General features: G+C 42.9%; 1 protein-coding gene across 2 annotated transcripts in view; it reads left to right on the top strand.

Moving 5' to 3' along the window:
• Positions 1 to 2,424: 2,424 nt before the first annotated feature.
• The window catches only part of PLS1 (plastin 1), a 222,745-nt gene continuing 203,983 nt past the window's right edge, over positions 2,425 to 21,186 (top strand). The window contains exons 1-2 of one of the 2 annotated variants that reach the window (XM_079777350.1): positions 2,442 to 2,496; positions 8,396 to 8,523. The gene's annotated coding sequence lies outside the window, so the exon portion shown is untranslated. Of the gene's footprint in view, positions 2,501 to 8,395; positions 8,524 to 21,186 lie in introns of both variants that reach the window. The other variant, XM_079777349.1, reaches the window with a different exon arrangement.

Raw genomic sequence — 21,186 nt, 5'->3', positions numbered from 1 at the left:
GATCGTCCTTAACTGCTCTCCCCTGCTGGCCTGATCGCCCCTAACCGCCTCTGCCTCGGCCTCCGCCACCATGGCTTTGTCTGGAAGGAAGGCAGTATGACTGGAAGATGTCTGGTCAACCTGGTCTAATTAGCATATTACCCTTTTATTAGTATATATGGAATCGTACATTTTTCTCTGGCACCTGCCAGTCAGCATAATGATTTTTGGATTTATTCATGTTGAAGCCTGTACGTGTAATTATTTCCATTGCATAGATTAAACAATTTGTTTACCCATGAACCTATTGATTGACATTGAATTTCTTCTGTTTGGTGCAATTGTGAAAACAAGCTGCTATAGACATTCGTGTTCAAGTCTTTGTGTGAACATATATGTTTTAATTTATCTTGGATAATAAGTAAAAATATGTCAATGTAAGAAATGTCCATAGGGGACATCTGTAATAGTGTCAACAATAAAAATAAAATAAAACAATTTTAAAAATAAGAAATGTCCAAACTTGTAGAGAATCTATATATGAATTTATTTGAGCCAAACTTAGGACAATTGCAGGGAAGCAAGATCTCAACTGTTCTGGAGAACGATAGTTTTGCAGTTTCTTTTATACATTTGGAATAGGGGGATGGGGTAAGAAAGCTTACATGGAGGTGGGAGAAAGCAAAGCAGGAATTTGATTACAGGATAGTTATCAAGATTATGGGCTTTCTAGAGGGTGGTTGCTTCAGAGGGATTTGTAAAAAGATAAATACTCTGGCATTTCAAATGTGTTAATTTAGATTCCTAAGAACAATTGGACAGGGCTTGCTTAAGGTGAAATAAACTTTTTCTAAAAAAATGATATGCCTGGGGTGACTACCCACCATGACATGCCCATTTAGGAGTTTATGATCAGATCACCCTGTGGGGTTACTTTCTGCCCCTGGACTTATCAGTTTTATTACAGAAACCCTTTATCATTCACAGATGGAATGGCTGGCTTGTGTGGCAGAGGTGTGTTTAACTTTTTTAAGAAATATTTTGTGAGAACTTACATATTCAACTCCTTCTGTATATCTGGGCTCAGATAAGTATACTAAATCCATCAATTTCTCTAGGTAAAAGGCAGGAAAAAAATCCTTATCCTCCCCAAACCTGGCTCACATACTTCCATATTTAATTGCTTATCAATTCCTTTGGGTTCCTAAAATAATTTCAACATCTTTCTTTCCATCTCTCCAGCCCTACTGATACCATGTCAGGATTTATTGGGTATCTATTTTGTACCCAGTACTGTGCTAGGTCATGAGAGGGCACACAGGACTTTGAGTTAAAGGGGCAGCAAAATAGGGACCCCTCCTGTTGCCTCTGGAGACAGAGCTGAAGTGACCACAAAGAAAGATTATGCTGGGCAAACTCTGTGAGAAGTCTTGGGCCTGCATTCCATTTACTTGATTCACATGCTAGAGGAAATATTCCACCTTTGTTTGAGTGCTAGGTGTAGCTATTTACTTATTTTTAAAACAGGTGTGGCTGTTAAATGAAGAGGAAATGTTTTGTGAAATCTCAAAAAGGGGAGAGAGAAAGAAAACTTTCCCCTTTTCTTTATACTAGTAGTTTGCAAAGCGTGGTAGGGGGACCAGTAGCAAGAGTTTCAAAAAACGTTAGAAATGCAAATTGTTGGGCCTCTCAGGGGGTCCTCAAACTTTTTAAACAGGGGGCCAGTTCACTGTCCCTCAGACCGTTGGAGGGCCGGACTATAGTTTAAAAAAACTATGAACACATTCCTATGCACACTGCACATATCTTATTTTGAAGTAAAAAAACAAAACGGCAAGAACATCCGCATGTGGCCCGCGGGCTGTAGTTTGAGGACGCCTGCTGAGTGAAACTCTGGGTGTGGGTTTGTTTTTTTTTTTGTCCTCATCCAAGTATATTTTTCAAGTATATTTTTCCATTGATTTTCAGAGAGTGTAGAAGAGAGGGGAAAGACAGAGTGAAATATCAATGTGAGAGAAACACGTGGATTGGTTGCCTCCTGCACGGGGGATGGAGCCTGCAACCCAGGCTTGTGCCCTTGACCGGGATCAAACCTGGAACCCTGCAGTCCACAGGCCTGCGTCTCTCCACTGACCCAAACCAGCGAGGGCAGGATCCGTGTTTTAACAAGCCGTCCAGGTGATTCTGACCGAAGCTCAAGTGTGAGAACCAGGGTGCTAAGCTCATCCCAGCGATGTAGGTGGTCTTCTTTGGTATGAGAGACGCTTAAGTCCTGCGCAGCTGGGCAGCAGCGGCCAGGCCAGCTCCCCCCTCACCTCTCCCAGCGCCCCCCGCCGAGCCCCAGCTCTCGGACTGGGGTGCCTTTCCCTGGGAGCCCGGCCAAACCCCGTAAGTGGATTCCGACGTGGCTGGCCTGGGTGCCCGACGGGCATGCGCAGACGGGCGAGCGCAGCCGCCGGGCGAGCGCAGGGAGGCAGCGGCCGAGCGGACGTGCGGGCGGGCGGCGGGACCTCCGCGGTAGGTTTGGGTGCGCGGTGGTGGGACACCGGGGGGCCGGCACGTGGGCAGAAGGCCGAGCCTCACCGCGTCGCTGGCTCAGAGCCCGGCGGGGTCTCCGCGGCTTTCCCGGTCCGCCCGGGGCAGCCGCGGCCGCAGGTGCCGCCCTGTGCGCCCGCTGTCGGCCGGCCGGGACGGAGGGCTCTCCGCCGAAGGCTGGCGTTTGTCCACTTCGCTGTTTGCCTCTCTCTAACTCTGGGGCGTGGCTGCTGCCGGGCTTTCGGCTTCAGCCCGTGCCGCGCGAATTCCGTGCCGGGTTTCGGTGCCTTGGGCTTTGGGGCGCGGGACCCACAGGCTGGAGGGAAATCGCTCCGCGGCGTCTGGTGCTGGTGCCTTTCCTGGAGCGGGGCGCCTCGGTGCGCCTCTCAACAGGAAGCTTGCGCCCTGACCGGTGTGGCTCAGTGGATAGAGCGTCGGCCTGCGACTGAAGGGTCCCAGGTTCGATTCCGGTCAGGGGCATGTGCCTTGGTTGCGGGCACATCCCCAGTGGGGGGAGTGCAGGAGGCAGCTGATCGATGTTTCTCTCTCATCGATGTTTCTAACTCTCTTAAAAATCAACATATATATTTTTAAAAAGTAAACTTCCAGCGAATTTCAGAGCCAAAACGTTCTGTATTTTAGCAACATTTTTTATTTATTGATTTTAGAGAGAGGAAGGGAGAGATTATTTATGCATTCATTGGTTGATTCGTGTATGTGCCACAACCTTAGCATATCCCAGGACACTAACCAGCTGAGCTGCTTGGCCAGGGCTAGCTGTATTTTTAAGCGGAGACTCCAAAATTTACGACATTAAAACCCCACCACCTTACTTTTTTTTACATTGCTGCTATTTCAGGCCTTATTTGGTGCTATTAAAAGGAAGTGGTCTTTTGAAAAAAGAAATATTTAATCTTTTTTTAAAAATGCTTTTAAAAATATATTTTTATTGATTTCAAAGAGGAAGGGAGAGGGAGAGAGAGATAGAAAGATCAATGATGAGAGAGAATCATGGATAGGCTGCCTCCTGCTATGTCCAGGCTCAGTCACTGAGGCACTCGACCAGGCAGGAAGTGGTCTTTTAGGTGAGTAACAGCTCTCACCTTTCTTCCTTTTCTTTACCTTGTCACATTTTGTGTTTCATACAGAGATATTTTACACGGGGGCTGCGGTATTGGTTACACTCCTACAAGGCTAAGGCTTGCTGCACAAATTTCTTGGATAACCTATGAGCCAAAAACAAAATTTTAGACGATGGGGCACACACACACACTGAATATTATTTAGATGGTTAAATTTATGATGTGGGGGGCATATACATAGAATTAATAAGTTTAGGAAAAAAAAATTTTTAGTTCTGAAAGGGAAACCTCTGTGGAAAGGAAATACAGATACCTACCTTTCCCTTCACCCCCACAATGAATGTTTTAATGGCAGAAATAATATACAGTTGGTTTAGTTTTGGAATGCAGAGACCTTCCCGGTCAGCCAGTTCAGTGGCTTCAGGTTACAAATGAGGGAACTGAGACCAACGAGGTTCAATGACGTTCGGTGGCTGCTGGAGCCCTTCCTGGGCGAAGCTGGGCCCGGCCAGGTTTTCGGATTCTCAGGGCATTTTTACCACCCCCCGCCCTCCCCCCCCCCCCCCCCCCCCCCCCCGCCGATAACTGCCTCACAGTTCAGATTGTTAAACATCTACATCTTTATACTGCAGAGTCTTGCTTAACCAGATAATTAGTTATTCCTGCTACTCAACTTGCTAGTACCTTTTCAAGTTCTTTCAAAAAGTATCCTCTCTTTAAAATATATAAATACATATAAATATATAAATACATATCCTATCTAATAAAGAGGGAATATGCTAATTGACCATCACTCCATCACAAAGATGGCTGCACCCACAGCTGAAGCCAAGTTCCCATAAGGAGCCTTAACAAGCAATCAGCAGGGATCTGAGGCTACGCCCTCCCCCGCCCCCATGGGGCTTAACAGGGGACCTCAGGCTGTGTCCGCCACCTCGAAAGGCTTGACAGGGGACCTCAGGCCATGCCCCCCACCCGGCAGGGCTTGACAGGGGACCTCAAGGTGCGCTTCCCGTCCTGGTGCTGGGCTAGGGCACCTCAGGCTGCTCCCCCCGCCCCAGCGCCAGGCAGGGGGACCTCAGGCTGTGCCCCCACCAGGTGGGGCTTGACAGGGGACTTCAGGCCACGCCCCCCACCACGGCACCAGGCCTGGGGACCTCAGACTGCACCCCCTGCCCAGCGGGGCTTGACAGGGACCTCAAGGTGCACCCCCAGTGCTGGGTCAGGGGAACTCAGGCCATGCCCCCCACCCCAGCACTGGGCCAGGGGACCTGAGGCTGCGCCCCTCTGCCTGGCTGGGCTTGACAGGGGACCTCAGGCTGCACCTCCCGCCTTGGCACCAGGCCAGGGGACCTCAGGCCATGCCCCCACCCGGCGGGGCTTGATGGGGGACCTCAAGGTGCGCTTCCTGTCCTAGTGCTGGGCTAAGGGACCTCAGGCTGCTCCCCACCGCCCCAGTGCCAGGCTGGGGGACCTCAGGCTGTGCCCCCCACCAGGTGGGGCTTGACAGGGGACCTCAGGCCATGCTCCCCACCCAGTGAAGCTTGACGGAGGACCCCAAGGTGCACCCTCAGTGCTGGGTCAGGGGAACTCAGGCCGCGCCCCCCGCCCAGCGGGTTTTGATGGGGGACCTGAGGCTGTGCCCCCCTGCCTGGTGAGGCTTGACGGGGGACCTCAGGCCATGTCCCCCACATGGTGGGGCTTGACGGGGGACCTCAAGGCATACCCCCCATCCTGGCACTGGGCCAGGGGACCTGAGGCTATGTTCCCTGCCTGGTGAGGCTTGACAAGGGTGGGACTGGCCAGGTCTGGATCTAGCCCAAAGGGCGGGGGGGGGGGGGGCGGCCGGGTCTGGGTCTCACGCGATTTTGAGGCACATGTGGGTGGACGGGGACTTGACTCTGGGTCCCATGGTGCGCCCCAGACTCTGACAGGAGGGAAGGTTTTCATATACATTTTACTAATTTTCTTTCATCTCTGACACCTCTATTATAGAGAAAGGGCAAATAGCAATATTAAATTATTTCCTCTAATTAATCCCCCTTTAATGTGCACGAATTTCATGCGCCTGGCCACTAGTAAATATATATATACACACACACATATATATATATCCTTTCACCCAAGTCCCACCTAACTATTTGCTGGTCTTTAACCTGCCCTCCTTTCCTGTCTCAGTCACGTTGGGCCACCTGTTTACTTCCCTCCCCGAAGTCCTGCCCACGCTGCCGGAATAGCTCAGGTGTGAACTCTTCTTAGAAGCTTCCCTTGATTACTGTGGCCAGAAAGTAGCTCTCCATGTTCTTAATCCTCTAGCATTTATTACTGTTTTCTGTGCTGCTAGAAGGCGACTCATCTTTAGATTTCTGAATTTTTGAATTTTAGTACAGTCCCAACTCTTGACCAGTGTGTAAGCTCTTGGAGGTTAAAGTCTGTGACTTAGCTATCCCACCCAGCACAAAGTACAAAGTTTGTTCTCAGCCTCTGTTTGCGAGAGGGAGGAAGTAAAGCACGGACAGGCTTTAAAGGGATTTGATGTGGATGTTGTGTAACATGGGAAGACCACCTTAGAGCTCTAGCAAGAGAGTTGTCAAGTCAAAACAGCTTGATGGGGTGATTCTCCTATTTTGATGGGAAATCACACATCAGAGAAGTGTAGGGGACAGAGGTAAAATCATAAGAGGGGAGTGTTGCCCAAGGCCTGGATTTAAGCATGTCACTCCAAGTTCAGAGTGGAGAGCACAAATTTAAGAAATGGTGCAAAGGAAAAAGCATTTGGTGAAAGACTGGAGGCAGAAAAGGAAAGACATCTTGAAAATTACTTTATTTTCAGGCTTGGTATGTTGGTAATAGGGTTGTAATGTTCTTTTTATAAGTCCCTCCAATCATTACATTCCTTTTGTTTCTTACAGTTACTGGTGTGATTGTCCTATTTCCCATTCTAGATGATAAGTTCTTTGGGGGGATGATCTTTAACCCCTCATAATGCCAGGCACAGTAGCTTTGCAGTATTAGATACTCACTAATTATTGCATTAATAAATAAATGAAGAAATAAATAGTGTATTTTGACATGGGGAGGGTGGGCATTTAGGATCTTAGAGCTGTGAAGTATCACTTTATCCAAACCACTAACTAAGCTAGTTAGTGGTGTAACTGGAGCTTCTACTCAAGTTTCCTCATTACCAGCACCAGGCTTGTTTTGTTGACCCTTCCTTTCCAAGGTTGTTGGCCCCAAGATGAAGTTGAAATGGCAGCAGGACACTCTAGCTTGAAATGTTTTGTGGATCTAAAGCCCTTGAAAACCAATATAAAGGGGGGAACTTGGTGGCCAAGGGGTGGATGTCTTGTCACTGGAAGAGATGAGATAAGGGGTGACTGGCCAATTCAAGGTTGAGTGTACAGAGTGAGGAGGGGGCTGAGGCTGAGTTGAGGAGTCTGGAAAGGTCAGTGTAGCTTAATTTGTAAGGACAGAAGACATAAACAGATCTTCCCAAAGTCCTTAGATTGAGAGTGTATTTGGGAGAAATATTCCATACTACTAGGAAGTGGTGAGTGATAGCCATGTTGTTTATGACCCAGGAAAGTGGGGATAAGGTCGAGAGAGAGAGAATTGTGATCAAGACAGAAGGTAGTCCTTCAGAATTCCCAATTCCAGTTTGGAATACTTGTTTAGTAGGAACAAATGTTGCAAATAGCCATTTTGCAAATCAAAACACAGCCTTTCCATTGAGCTACATACAGCATTAAAGGAGCTGTTAGCACCTTCACAGGCAAGTTGATCACTGTCTTCAACTGCCAGTGTTGTGCTTCTCATAAAAATATTAAGAGGAGAGAGCAATTGAGGGGAGAGACACAGCTTCCTGAGGGGAAGTGAAGGGTTGGGCAGGTATAGCGGGATTACTTTTTTAAAAATTATGACTTTAGTCAAAATTGATTGGACAGCCAAATGCAAAATCAGGTGGTATGTTGAGGTTAATGTCGCATACATTTAAAAATGCCCAAATATTGAAATCTAGAGTTATATACTATAATCCTATATAAAATGATTATATTATGTAACTTTCTCAAAATAATAAAGGTAATATTAGTAATTAGTATTATAGAATGTTTCCCATTACCAGTGTACTGAATACTTTATAAGCAATATGCCATTTAGGCTTTACAAATCCTCTTGTGAAATTGGTGCAATTATTATTCCTGTTTTACAGATGAGAAAACGGGGGCCTAGATAAAAATCGCATTTCTGAGGTCACACAGTTGACAAGTGGCTGAGTTGAGCTTTAATCCCAACCTTGCCTGACTTCAGGCACTGAGAGCTTAAATAACTTAATCAAATATCTTAAAATGTAAAACTTTATCGGTGGCAACCCTAACAGATGCTTAGGCTGCACCCATTGAGAATAGTCACAGATTTTAGCTGGTGGAACTGTCAACATTCTATGAGCCAGACTTTGAGGAACAAACAACAGTGATGAATCTTTCTGTTTTATTTTTATTTTTATTATTCTTAGTAGTCTTTATCGCCTTTATACTCTTGGAGCATTCCTAGAGGCAGAGAGCACCATAAAGCTATTTCTATTCTGCTCCCTCCTTCTTTCAGGAGGAACTGGGGTGATAGAGGTTAGTTGATAGTGATCCAGGAGATACGTCAGGGCTTGACAGCACGTGGGAAACCCTGCGCAGGAGCCTGAGGACTGCAGAGCGGCCCTGTTTGTAAGGACGTGCCCCTGGGGTGGCGGGATCCACTGCTGGAAGCCTTGGCATATCTGTGAGTCTTGACCCTTGCCCTCATCTCAGGACTGTGAACTGGTCAGAATCCCCAGGGAGAATCCAGACCTGAGCACCTTCTCCTGGGAGCCTCGAGATCGGGAGTTCTGGAGTCAGTGTGGACTTGTTGCAGCTGGAAGTGTGTGTAGATACCTCAGGTAAGGCCCCTGTTCAGAGACAGGACTATCAGGCCCCAAATTTGACCAGTGAAATTGGCTGTGAGAAAATGCTCACCTCGCCCTTCCCACAGGAACCTGGTTAATCTCTCCTGAGAGTTTCAAAAGGAATCCAGCTGAAAGCTTCTCCCCCTCCCTGTGCTAGGTGAGCCTTCTTTCCATTTCCTGCTTCGGCTTCATCTTCTCCTGGGCAGGGCCTGTGTTCAGATGTGAAAGGAAAGGCTGCCCGCTTCTGACCTCTACCCATTACTCACCTCAACATCCAAGAACTCATCACATCACCCAGCTCTTTCCCCGATCAAAGGTGTGAATCAACATTTTATTTTGGATCATGATAAAATCAGGGAGAAGGAGAAAGAGGCCTTTGTGCTCCATATAGGTTTATTGGTGATAAAATGGTTATACAATTTGATTGCTGGAAATTTTGCTGACATATAAATCACTTGAGATTTAAGGCTGTGTTAACTTTAATCATCTTATTTCTTTTCAGTACTGCTGTGTCTGAAAGTTCCTTTTGCCTTTTTTTTTTTTCGTGAGAAATACAGCATGGGTTCTGTAAAAACAAGCTGCTTTTAAGTAATACCGTGCACACAGAAAGGGTGGGAATTAGAATGGTGATTGAAAGAGCTTTTTATTTAAATGCTTGTTTAATGAGAAAGTATTTTATTTTCTAGTAGACTTACAGATAGCTTGCTCATAAAGTCCAGTGGTGAAGGGGACTTTATAATAAGCTTAATTTGTATGGCTTACTCTTTTGAGCAGTCCAGATCTATAAAACTATAAGAATATTGGGATAACTGAATGCATACAGATATGCTGCACAGAGGAAACATGAGAAACTGTCTTTTCTGATAGTAAGATAGATGAATGTCTTAGTAAGGTGGAAAAAGTTTTTTTTTTTTGGGGGGGGGGGCTTCTTTGTGTTAAAAAGTAAAAGGTTTGGGGGATGATTGACCATAGAGACTCAAAATATTAGAGGGAATTAGATTTACTTTATTATTGAGAAACTCAATAAATTGTTTAAAGGTACAGTCCCAGGAAATAACACATTTTTTATTTAAAAAATGACAAAAGCCTCTTCAATTTCTTGGAGAACCAAGAAACACAAGAGCTTACCAGTGCTGTCAAAATAGAATTTGGATTGAATTTGAGTTTAAAACATTGGTAAATATGTATAGGAAGATTAGTCCTGTTAATTACACCTTGGGTCAAGGTCTACTTTTCTAAAGCTTCACCTCAACAATGAATTCCCATGTGGCACCCTCTGGACTGATGAATATGAGTAAACCTATCCCCATGGATCACAATTATAAAATCCAAAGTAATGCATGACAGTCTAAAACTGGTGTTGATCAAGCAATTTGAATGCCTTAGAAAGTTCCAGCTTTATTCACATTGTTTCCAAAGCTGGTGCTCAGACTCTAGGTTAAATTGTTGAAGTAAAAGAGAAGCAGGTTCAGAACTGACTCACTCATAGTGAATGATCAAAGGCACAAACAAGTAGACTTTCTGTCTCATTAACTTTGTCATCTTAAAGGTATCCTTTTTGGCTATATTGGTTCTTCTTTCTTTCTTTCTTTCTTTCTTTCTTTCTTTCTTTCTTTCTTTCTTTCTTTCTTTCATTCATTTTGGCTATATTGGTCCTTCCTTCCTTCCTTCCTTCCTTCCTTCCTTCCTTCCTTCCTTCCTTCCTTCCTTCCTTTCTTCCCACAATAATATATACTCATTGTGTACTTTTATAGAAAAAAAATCAATGCAAACTAGAGTTTTGAGGTTTGATAAATGAATCTCTGCTTATGGTTTTAATGCTACTCGTCAATAATTTGGTGGAAAGACAATATCAAGTTAGTACATAATTGAACCTTTAGCTAGATATCAAGTTAGTACTTATAACCTTTGAGAACAAACCAACAATTCTCAAAGACTCCTGTGTTTTTTCACCTGAACAGCCTGTCAGCATTCTGTTATTGTGACGTCTCCCTTTCTTTCCTCTTTCCTCAGCTTTAGGTTCATTGGGTCACTCTTTTGGTCCAGGGGAGTGTTTCTAAGAGTGGCCCAGTTCTTAAAGAGTTTAAGAATATTGCCCTGGCCCGGTGGTTCAGTTAGTTGGAGCATCATCCTGTACACCAAAAAGTTACAGGTTCGATCCCCGGGAGGCAATTGAATGATGTTTCTCTCTGACATCGATGTTTCTTTCTCCCCCTCCCCCCTTTCCTCTCTCTAAAATCATTTTAAAAAGCCATATCCTCAGGTATGGATTAACAGAGCTAATACTTTTTTTTTTAAGTATTATTATCAGGTCAGTGAGGAGTCAACTGTGAAACTCAGTTCCCAAGGTGTAATTAACAGGACTAATCAAAAGGACTAATACTTTTTTTAAGAAAAGTATTATCAGGTCAGTGAGGAGTCAACTGTGAAACTCAGTTCACAAAAACCCAATGTTTTTTAGCAAAAGTAATGTTAACGAATTAATTTTAGAAAAATAATTTGCTTGATCCCCCTTTTTTTTTAGCCTCAAACAGGCCACATTAAAGCAGGATCACCATTAGTGGAAAGAAGTAACCTAAGAATCTTTGAATGTTTAGTGGTCAATCAAAATGAACTGCTTCTGATAATTTACAGTTCAGAGATCTGAGGTCAGTTGGCCTATGATCAGGGCTATGGATGGAAAGTCAAAGTCTGGGATTGTGTTTCTGACCCCATGAGAAGGGAGGCCTTCTCTAACTGCAGGTTTGATGATTAAACAAGACATTGGATGTAAAAGCAATTAGTAAACTGTAAGATTAGGAAGTAAGGTATTTAATATAGTTATAATAAATGTCTGACTTTGCTGTTTTTCACTGATAAGTGGCCAAGACTTTGAGAATGACTTGCCTGTTTGATGTTACTTGGCTTGGAAGTGGCAGAGATGGTACTCACATCTGTGTCTTTTAATTTGACAGAATGTCAGGGCTCGGCATTGGGACCACAGTGAAGGCCTCCTAGACAGATCTAGGGTCCCTATCTATCCTCATGGAACTTCAGTCTAGTCCCAAATCTAGTGCCTTCCAATTAATCTACATTTTTGCTTTTACTGACCAAAGGGAATAATTTTTTGAAATTTATATTTGGTTTTTATAAAATCCTATATGTGTTTTTGACTGTGGAGCTCTTTAAGTGATGTCTCTGTTGCCATAGGTGCCTCCAATGATTGCTCCCTAAACTTCAGATTTCACTCGACAGGATATTTACTAATTTCCACTGTGGAGAGAGGGGTTGGATGCCTATCAGCATTCTTTTTTTTTTTTAAAATCTTTATTGTTCAGATTATTACAGTTGTTCCTCTTTCCCCCCCCCCCATAGCTCCCCTCCACCCGGTTCCCACCCCACCGCATGCCCTTACCCTCCCCCCCCACTCTCCTGATCCATAGGTGTACGATTTTTGTCCAGTCTTCCCGCACCCCCACACCCCTTTTCCCCCCGAGGATTGTCAATCCACTCCCTTTCTATGCCCCTGATTCTATTATATTCACCAGTTTATTCTGTTCATCAGATTTTTTATTCACTTGATTTTTAGATATTGTTGATAGATATGTATTTGTTGTTTATAATTTTTATGTTTACCTTTTTCTTCTTCTTCCTCTTCTTAAAGAATGCCTTTCAGCATTTCATATAATACTTGTTCGGTGGTGATGAACTCCTTTAGCTTTTTCTTATCTGTGAAACTCTTTATCTGACCTTCAATTCTGAATGATAACTTTGCTGGGTAGAGTAATCTTGGTTGTAGATTCTTGTTATTCATCACTTTGAATATTTCTTGCCACTCCCATCTGGCCTGCATAGTTTCTGTTGAGAAATCACCTGACAATCGTATGGGTGCTCCCTTGTAGGTAATTAACTGTTTTTCTCTTGCTGCTTTTAATATTCTCTCTTTGTCTTTTGCTCTTGGCATTTTATTTTTTTATTTTTTTAAATATATTTATTGATTTTTTACAGAGAGGAAGGGAGAGGGATAGAGAGTTAGAAACATCGATGATAGAGAAACATCGATCAGCTGCCTCTTGCACAACCCCTACTGGGGATGTGCCCGCAACCAAGGTACATGCCCTTGACCGGAATCGAACCTGGGACCTTTCAGTCCGCAGGCCGAGGCTCTATCCACTGAGCCAAACCGGTTTCGGCTGCTCTTGGCATTTTAATTATGATGTGTCATGGTGTGGTCCTCTTTGGATTCCTTTAGTTTGGGGTTCTCTATGCTTCCTGGACTTGTAAGTCTATTTCTTTCACCAGGTGAGGGAAGTTTTCAGTCATTATTTCTTCAAATAGGTTTTCAATATCTTGCTCTCTCTCTTCTTCTGGCACCCCCATAATTTGGATGTTGGTATGCTTGAAGTTGTCCCAGAGGCTTCTTACACTATCTTCATATTTTTGGATTCTTTTTTCTTTTTGCTTTTCTGGTTGGGTATTTTTTGCTTCTTTGTATTTCAAATCTTTGACTTGATTCTTGGGATCCTCTAGTCTGCTGTTTGGATCTCTGTATATTATTCTTTTCAGTCAGTGTATGCTTAATTTCTAGTTGGTCCTTTTTCATATCCTCGAGGGTCTCACTAACTTTATCGGCCTTTTCTAGAAAATTCATGAAAAACCTTATAACCGTGGTTTTGAACTCTATATCCAGTAGTTTGCTTTCCTCCATTTCTTTCATTTGTGACCTGTTTCTTTGTCTCTGCATTTTGTCTTCTTCCCTGAGTTGACAGCGTGGCTTTGTGTGCTAGGTGTCCTATTGGGCCCAGTGGCTCAGCCACCCCAGTTACCTGAGGTGGACACTCTTGGTGCATACCTTTGTGGACTGTGTGCACAGTCTTGTTGGAGTTAAGCCTTGATTGTTGTTGGTATCACTGGGAGGAATTGACCTCTAGGCCAATTGGCTGTGAGGATCAGCTGTGTCTACGATGGGAGAACTTCTGTGCTGGAGACACCCTTATGAGGCAAGACTTGCTTCAGTGGGGGTTTGGTGCTCACTGAGTCTGCCCCCTGAGTATGTCCCTTATGTATCCGAGGAGTTGTAATCTGGATGGTCCTACTCTGACTCCTGGGTACACTGGCTCTTGGATCTCCAAGGAGGTGCTAATTTAGCCTCTGCCTGAGGCCACCCAGCAGGAGCTAAGGAGAGATCTGCAGATTCCTCTTCTTTGTTTGGGTTTTGGTGGTGCCCAGATGAGGCCCAGCTGTGAAGCAATGCAAGCTGCTGTGGGGCCTTGGGCCTTCTTTTGGATGTTCTTGGTTTCTCTGACTTAGCTGCAGTTTGTGAGGTAAGTTTAGATTTCAAAGGACCAGGCCATTCACATGCAAAAGCCTCTGTACACAGCTTGGATGGGGCAGAGTCTCAGGGCGGAGCAAATAGCAATGGCTTCCCATCAGCCCTGCTCTAAGAGGTACCCCAGGTCTCAGTGTCCCTCAGAAATCGCTGCAAGCACCTCTGAGAGAAAGCCGCCCTCGAGTTCTGCCTGCTGCCAGACATTTTAGTTTCTCCCCGTATGAGTCTGGGTCCCCAGAGTCTCACCCAGAACTGGAGTTCAGAGCAGTCGGGAGCTTGTGTCTCCCTGCGGATTGAAAAAGCCAGCCACGTACTCAGTTGCCAGCCCTTCTCCGCGCACGTGCCTCTGCATCTCTGCCTTTACTTCCGCAGTTCCTCTGAGTCTCAGTGTTCTTTTCTCTTCCCTTCTAGTTGTAGAATTTCCACTCAGCCAGCCTTCCTGTGGTTCTGGATGATGTCCGTTTTGTCTTTTAGTAGTAGTTTTGAAGTGGTTGTGCTAGGCAGCAAGTTCAGGTGTTTACCTATGCCGCCATCTTAGTTTATCTCTCTCAGCATTCTTTTTGTTCATCAGAGTCTTGTTCCAGAAGAGCATTTTCTCTCCTCTACAGAATCGAAGGGATATGATTGAGTAAAGGGAACTGGGCTTGGCAGGGATATGAGTGAGACAGTCCTTGCACCCATGGGTTCTCAGTCAGATGGAGGACACAGGGAGAGCCTATGACATGAATGGGCAGCAGGGGGAAGCATGGAAGAAGCTTTGGGGGAGCATAAATGGAGAGTAGTTAATTCTGTTCAGTGGGTTGAGCAAGGTGTTTGGACTTTTGAGCCGAGCCGTGAAAGGAAAGTATAAGTTCATGTAGAGACTAGAGAAGGAGCATTCCCTGGGGGAAGAGACATCATGAGCAAAATGGAGGAGACAGGAAAGAGCTGGCCCCTTCAGAAGACTGCAGGCACTTTAATGTGTTTTAAAACCTGAGCATGATAAGAATCACCTGGAGATATTGTTAAAGAACAGATTGCTGGGTTCCAACTCCAGAATTTCTCATTCTTTAGGTCTGGGGTGAGGCCAGAGAATTTCATTTCAGCCAGTTCCCAGGTGATGCTGTGGTTTATCATCTGGGAACCACCTGGATAGAGTATAGGGGATAGATGATCTAGAAAAAAATTGTTTTCTTGAAACTTTACTATCACAAAATTGATGGTTCAGGGTGGTTTTGTTGCTATTGTTTGTTTAATTAGTATAATTTACCAAGTGGTTGCTTCTTGTGCCACTTGTTGCAGTCTGGAAGTTTCTTATCTGGTTCTATCTACACTCCTCCTCCCCCCACACATCCCTTCCTGGCCAGTTTCCCCAAGAAACCAGCCCTTTTCTTTTGTTCCATGTTTTAAAGTAACTGCTGTTCAGCCAGTGACCATTCCACTCATGGAAAGCTGAGCAACCAACTTCAGTTGGATGATGTTAGGGGGTGACCTAAACCAATTATGAATAACTGGTGTACTCAAGGAGTATGTATTGGGGTTTTATTATGTTAATTTGAGCATAATGTTAAACTTTTTCAACAAGTATGTTTGGAATAGCTAGAACTTAAACCATTGCATAAAGTTCCTTCCCTGGCATCAAAAAACATGTAGTCTTGTAGGAAGGTTAAACATGTATGAATTCATGATTCTAGTACAGGGCAGCTGGTGCTGAGAGCAGTAAGAATGATAGAAACCAACTGTGCTAGGAGGGAAGGTGGGGAAGGGTGTGTGGGTGTTAAGAGATCAACCAAAGAACTTGTATGCATATATGTATAACCTATGGACACAGACAATAGGTTGGTAAAGACCTGGGATGTAGGACAGGGATGGGGGGGGGGGGGGGCCTAGAAGATGTCAATGGCGGGGGGAAAAGGGGCATGTAATACTTTCAAAAATAAAGATTTTTTTTTAAAAAGTAAAAAATAAAAGGAATGAGAAAAAAAAGAAAGAAACCAACTGCGTCAGAACTGAGAAGGATGGTTCACTTTCCAGTGGGACAATTAGGGCAGAGTTGAGATGATGATTTATGCTGTCTTCTGATGTTTTATGCATCGATTTTCAAACTTTCCATCTCATGGTACACATAAACTAATTCTGCCACACACCAAAAAACATATTACATTTTTTGCCTATCTGACAAAAAAAAAGGTATACTTTTGATTCATTCACACTGGATGGCTATTGTGTTGGCTGTTGTCATATTTTTATTTGACAGTCTAAGGGAAAAGAGGTCAGTGCCCCTGACTATAAATAGTCAGGTATTGCATGTTTTAAAAATTATGTGGTACATTGATTGAAAACTGTTGTTTTATGCATCTTTGTACCATGTGTACTGGTTACTAATGCGGATTTTGTAATAGAAGAAAACAATTTCAAGAGAAACATCAAAAGTGCTTTATTCAGAGTAATGTCCTTCGCTAGCTACACATTTCCCCCATCTTTCAGGTAATTTATGGATACCGTCCCAATAGAAATTTTCTTGTTTTGAGGAAAACCATTCAGAGACCCAATTTCCCACTTCTTTGTACGTTTTGAAGTGCTGCTCAGAAAGTGCGTGTGCCATTGATTGGAACAAGTGGTAATCTGAAGGAGCAAGGTTTGGTGAATACCGCGGGTGGGTTAACCTTTTGCACTCGGATGTCGAGATTAAAATTACTCTTTGAATGTATCAATAATTTTTTTTTTTTACAGAGAGGAAGGGAGAGGGATAGAAAGCTTGAAACATTGATGAGAGAGAAACATCGACCAGCTGCCTCCTGCACACCCCCTACTGGGGATGTGCCCGCAACCAAGGTACATGCCCTGGACCGGAATCGAACCTGGGACCTTTCATTCCGAAGACCGACGCTCTATCCACTGAGCCAAACCGGTTTCGGCTGAATGTATCAATAATTTGAAATATAAAAAAATCCAAATAAATAAGTTTGTATGAAAAGAAACTCCAGTTTTTTATTCTACTGCCGCGCTTTGTAAAATCTGGGGTATTAAAAAAATTAAATCCTGAGTAGAATAAAGGAATTGAGAAAAAAGCAAGTGAGTGCAAAGGGTTAATACTTCCCAGGCAAGATCTTTTAACATGTCTTTAACTGGTTTTGAAGTTTGTGATTGTGCCTCACCAACATGGCCAAGGATGAACCTGAGTGGAGGTGATGAAGAAGTTAGAAAAGACAGATAAGAGAAGAAAGCTGGGTCTGAGTGGAACGCTTCCCTCTCTAATGGAGAGAGACAGTGCCACAGCCTGTAAGCTCTCTTTATTTTATAGCCAGATTCCATGAAGCAAAGTAAGGGTGTGGTTACAACGTTCTCGTGGGTTTCCAATCTACTCAATTACATGCACCTGAACTCTATCAAGCCCACATCACTCAGGCACGTAGTGCCACGTGTTCGGACCATAGGTTCAAACTTACAACTATAGCTTTTGGCTATAATTGTGCTAGGAGGGCTTTGCCCTCCAAGCTGGGACTTGCATGTGACTTTGCCATGAGAGGACTGTGCCCTCTCATTAATCTGAGGTTTGAACCTGTCCAAACACTGTAGTCTCTCTCCACATCTGATGGTGTGTTATCATGAAGCAAAGTTACTTTGCCTTGTCTTCTAGCCCATTCTGGTGTTTCATGATCAAAGCATAGTTCAAATTGATTATTTGTTGTCAGTAGTGATCAGTATCAACAGTTTCACCTGGTTTTAGAAGCTCATAATATACCACACCTTCCTGATCCCACCAAATGCAGAGCATTGTCTTCTTTCTGAAGCGATTTGGCCTTGCAATCGATGTTGATGGTTGGCCTGGATCAACCCATGGTTTTGTGCATTTGGGATTCTCAAATAAATCCACTTTTCATCACCAGTCATAATTCGATGCAAAAAAGACTTTCTTTCATGCCGTTGAAGCAACATTTTACTGATGACATTTAGGTTTTCCATTTGTCTTTCGTTCAGTTGATGTGGCACCCATTTTCCTTCCTTTAAAATCTTTCCCATTGCTTGTAAACAATCGAAAATTGTTTGCTGAGCAACGGTTAATCTTTCTGCAAGTTGTTTTTGAGTTTGACGTGCATCTTCATCCAATAATGCTTGTAATTGTTGGTCTTCAAACTTTTTCGGTTGACATGGTTGTTCTTTGTCTTTTACATCAAAATCATCACTTTTAAAGGGTTTAAACCAGCGTTCACAAATTTCTTGAGATGGAGCATGTTCACCATAAGCTTCTCGAAATACACCATAACTTTCAGTAGCACTTTTCTTCAAAATAAAGCAATGAATTAAAACTTCCCGCAAATGCACTTTTTTTGGCATAGAATTCAACACTTCTAAGCTTAAAAATATCTATGATGTTAACAAGTTCAGAAAATTTGACATATGAAGTTTTGAAGCTTGCTGTCAATACAACAAAATAGCATACATATCAAATCACATCTATATCAACATATGTGTAACTCCACCTATTGAAAAAAAATCCACATTATTAACTGGTATAGCTGTGCAGGTGTACCCTGCAGCCTGGGTACATATATGTGTATCCCATGGACACAGACAATAAATAATTCAGTGAAGTCCTGGAGAGGGAGTGGGAGCAGGTGTCAATGGTGGGGGGAAGGGGGACATCTGTAATACTTTCAACAGCAAATATAAAGTTCTATTTTTTTTGTCTTAAAGGTATTTCTTTTGTTTATCATTTTTTATTTTTTATTGATAAAGGTATTACATGTGTACATATCTTCCCATTGCCCCCCCCCCACTCCACTCCCATACATGCCCTCACCCCCAAGTGTCTTGCGTCCATTGGTTATGCTTATATGCATGCATACAAATCCTTCGGTTGATCTCTTATCTCCCCTCCCCCTCCCTAACCTTCCCGCTATAATTTGACAGTCTGTTTGATGCTTTACTGTCTCTGTATCTATCTTTTTGTTCATCAGGTTATAATGTTCTTTATTATACATGAATGAGTGAGATCATGTGGTATTTTTCATTCATGGACTGGCTTATTTCACTTAGCATAATGCTCTCCAGTTCCATCCAGGCTGCTGCAAATGGTAAGAATTCCTTCTTTTTTTTATAGCAGCGTAGTATTCCATTGTGTAGATGTACCACAGTTTTCTGATCCACTCATCTGCTGACGGGCACCTAGGATGTTTCCAAATCTTAGCTATTGTAAATTATGCTGCTATGAACATAGGGATGCATATATCCTTTCGGATTGGTGTTTCTAGTTTCTTAGGATATATTCCTAGGAGTGGGATTACTGGGTCAAATGGGAGTACCATTTTTAGGTTTTTGAGGAAACTCCATACTGTTCTCCACAGTGACTGCACCAGTCTGCATTCCCACCAGCAGTGCACGAGGGTTCCTTTTTCTCCGCATCCTCGCCAGCACTTGTCATTTGTTGATTTGTTCATTGCCATTCTGACAGGTGTGAGATGGTACCACATTGTCATTTTGATTTGCATCTCTCTGATAATTACTGACTTTGAGCATGTTTTCATATGTCTCTTGGCCTTCCTTCTGTCTTCTTTAGAAAAGTATCTATTTAGGTCCGTTGCCCAATTTTTTATTGGATCATTTATCTTCCTTTTATTAAGTTATATGAGTTCCCTGTAAATGTTGGAGATTAAACCTTTATCAATGATAACATTTGCAAATATGTTCTCCCATGTAGTGGGCTTTCTTGTTGTTTTGTTGATGGTCTCCTTTGCTGTGCAAAAGCTTTTTATTTTGATGTAGTCCTATTTGTTTATTTTCTCTTCAGTTTTCATTGCTCTAGGATTGGTATCGGTGAAGAAATTATTTCCGCATATCTCTGAGATTTCTCTGCCTGTGGATTCTTCTAGTATTTTTGTGGTTTCCCATCTTATGTTTAATCCTTTATCCATTTTGAGTTTATTTTTGTGTATGGTGTAAGTTGGTGGTCTAGTTTCATTTTTTTGCATGTATCTGTCCAATTTTCACAACACCATTTATTGAAGAGACGGGCTTGACTCCATTGTATGTTCATGCCTTTGTCAAATATTAATTGAGCATAGTGGTTTGGGTCGATATCTGGGTTCTCTATTCTATTCCATTGGTCTATATGTCTGTTCTTGTGACAGTACCAGGCTGTTTTGAGAACAGTGGCTTTGTAATACAGCTTGAAATCTGGTATTGAGATCCGACCTACTTGTTCTTCTTTATCAGGATTCCTGTGGCTATTCGGGGTCTTTATTTATTCCAGATGAATTTTTGGAGAATTCTTTCTAGGTCTTTGAAATATGCTGTTGGTATTTTAATGGGGAGTGCATTGAATCTATAGATTGCTTTGGGTAGTATGCACATTTTAATGATGTTGATTCTACCAATCCATGAACATGGTATGCTCTTCCATCTATTTATGTCTTCCTCTATCTCTTTTTTCAATATCCTGTAGTTTTCTGAGTAGAGGTCTTTTACCTCCTTAGTTAAGTTTATTCCTAGGTATCTTAATTTTTTTGGTATGATGGTAAATGGGATTGTTTTCTTAGTCTCTCTTTCTGTAAGTTAACTGTTGGTGTATAGAAATGCCTTAGATTTCTTGGCATTAATTTTGTATCCTGCTACATTGCCAAATTCATTTATTAAGTCTAAATTTTTTATGGGGTCTTTAGGGTTTTCTATGTACAGTATCATGTCATCTGCAAATAAGGACAGTTTTACTTTTACTTTTCCAATTTGGATGCCTTTTATTTCTTCTTCTTGTCTAATCGCAATGGCTAGTACTTTCAGTAATATGTTGAATAGGAGTGGTGAAAGCGGGCATCCCTGTCTTGTTCCTGTTCTTAGGGGAAATGGTTTTAGGTTTTGCCCATTGAGTATGATGTTGGCTGTGGGTTGTCATATATGGCTTTTATTATGTTGAGGTATGGTCCTTCTATTCCCACCTTGCTGAGAGTTTTTGTCAAAAATGGGTGTTAGATTTTGTCAAATGCTTTTTCTGTATCAATTGATATGACTATCTGATTTTTATCTCTCAATTTGTTTATGTGGTGTATCACACTTATTGATTTGTGGATATTGTACCATCCTTGTATCCCTGGGATAAATCCTACTTGGTCATGGTGTATCATCTTTCTGATGTACTGCTGGATCCAATTTGCTAGAATTTTGTTGAGGATTTTGGCATCTATGTTCATGAGGGATATTGGCCTGTAATTCTTTCATTGTGTTGTCTTTATCTGGTTTTGGTATTAGGGTGATGCTGGCTTCATAGAAGGAGCTTGGAAGTGTTCCTTCCTCTTGAATTTTTTGAAATAGTCTGAGGAGGATAGGTTTCAGTTCTTCCTTGAATGTTTGGTAAAACTCTCCTGTGAAACCGT

This window comes from Cnephaeus nilssonii (assembly GCF_951640355.1).
Source record: "Cnephaeus nilssonii genome assembly, chromosome: 7".
Lineage (NCBI taxonomy): Eukaryota > Metazoa > Chordata > Mammalia > Chiroptera > Vespertilionidae > Cnephaeus > Cnephaeus nilssonii.
This window is presented reverse-complemented; position numbering and strand designations above follow the sequence as displayed.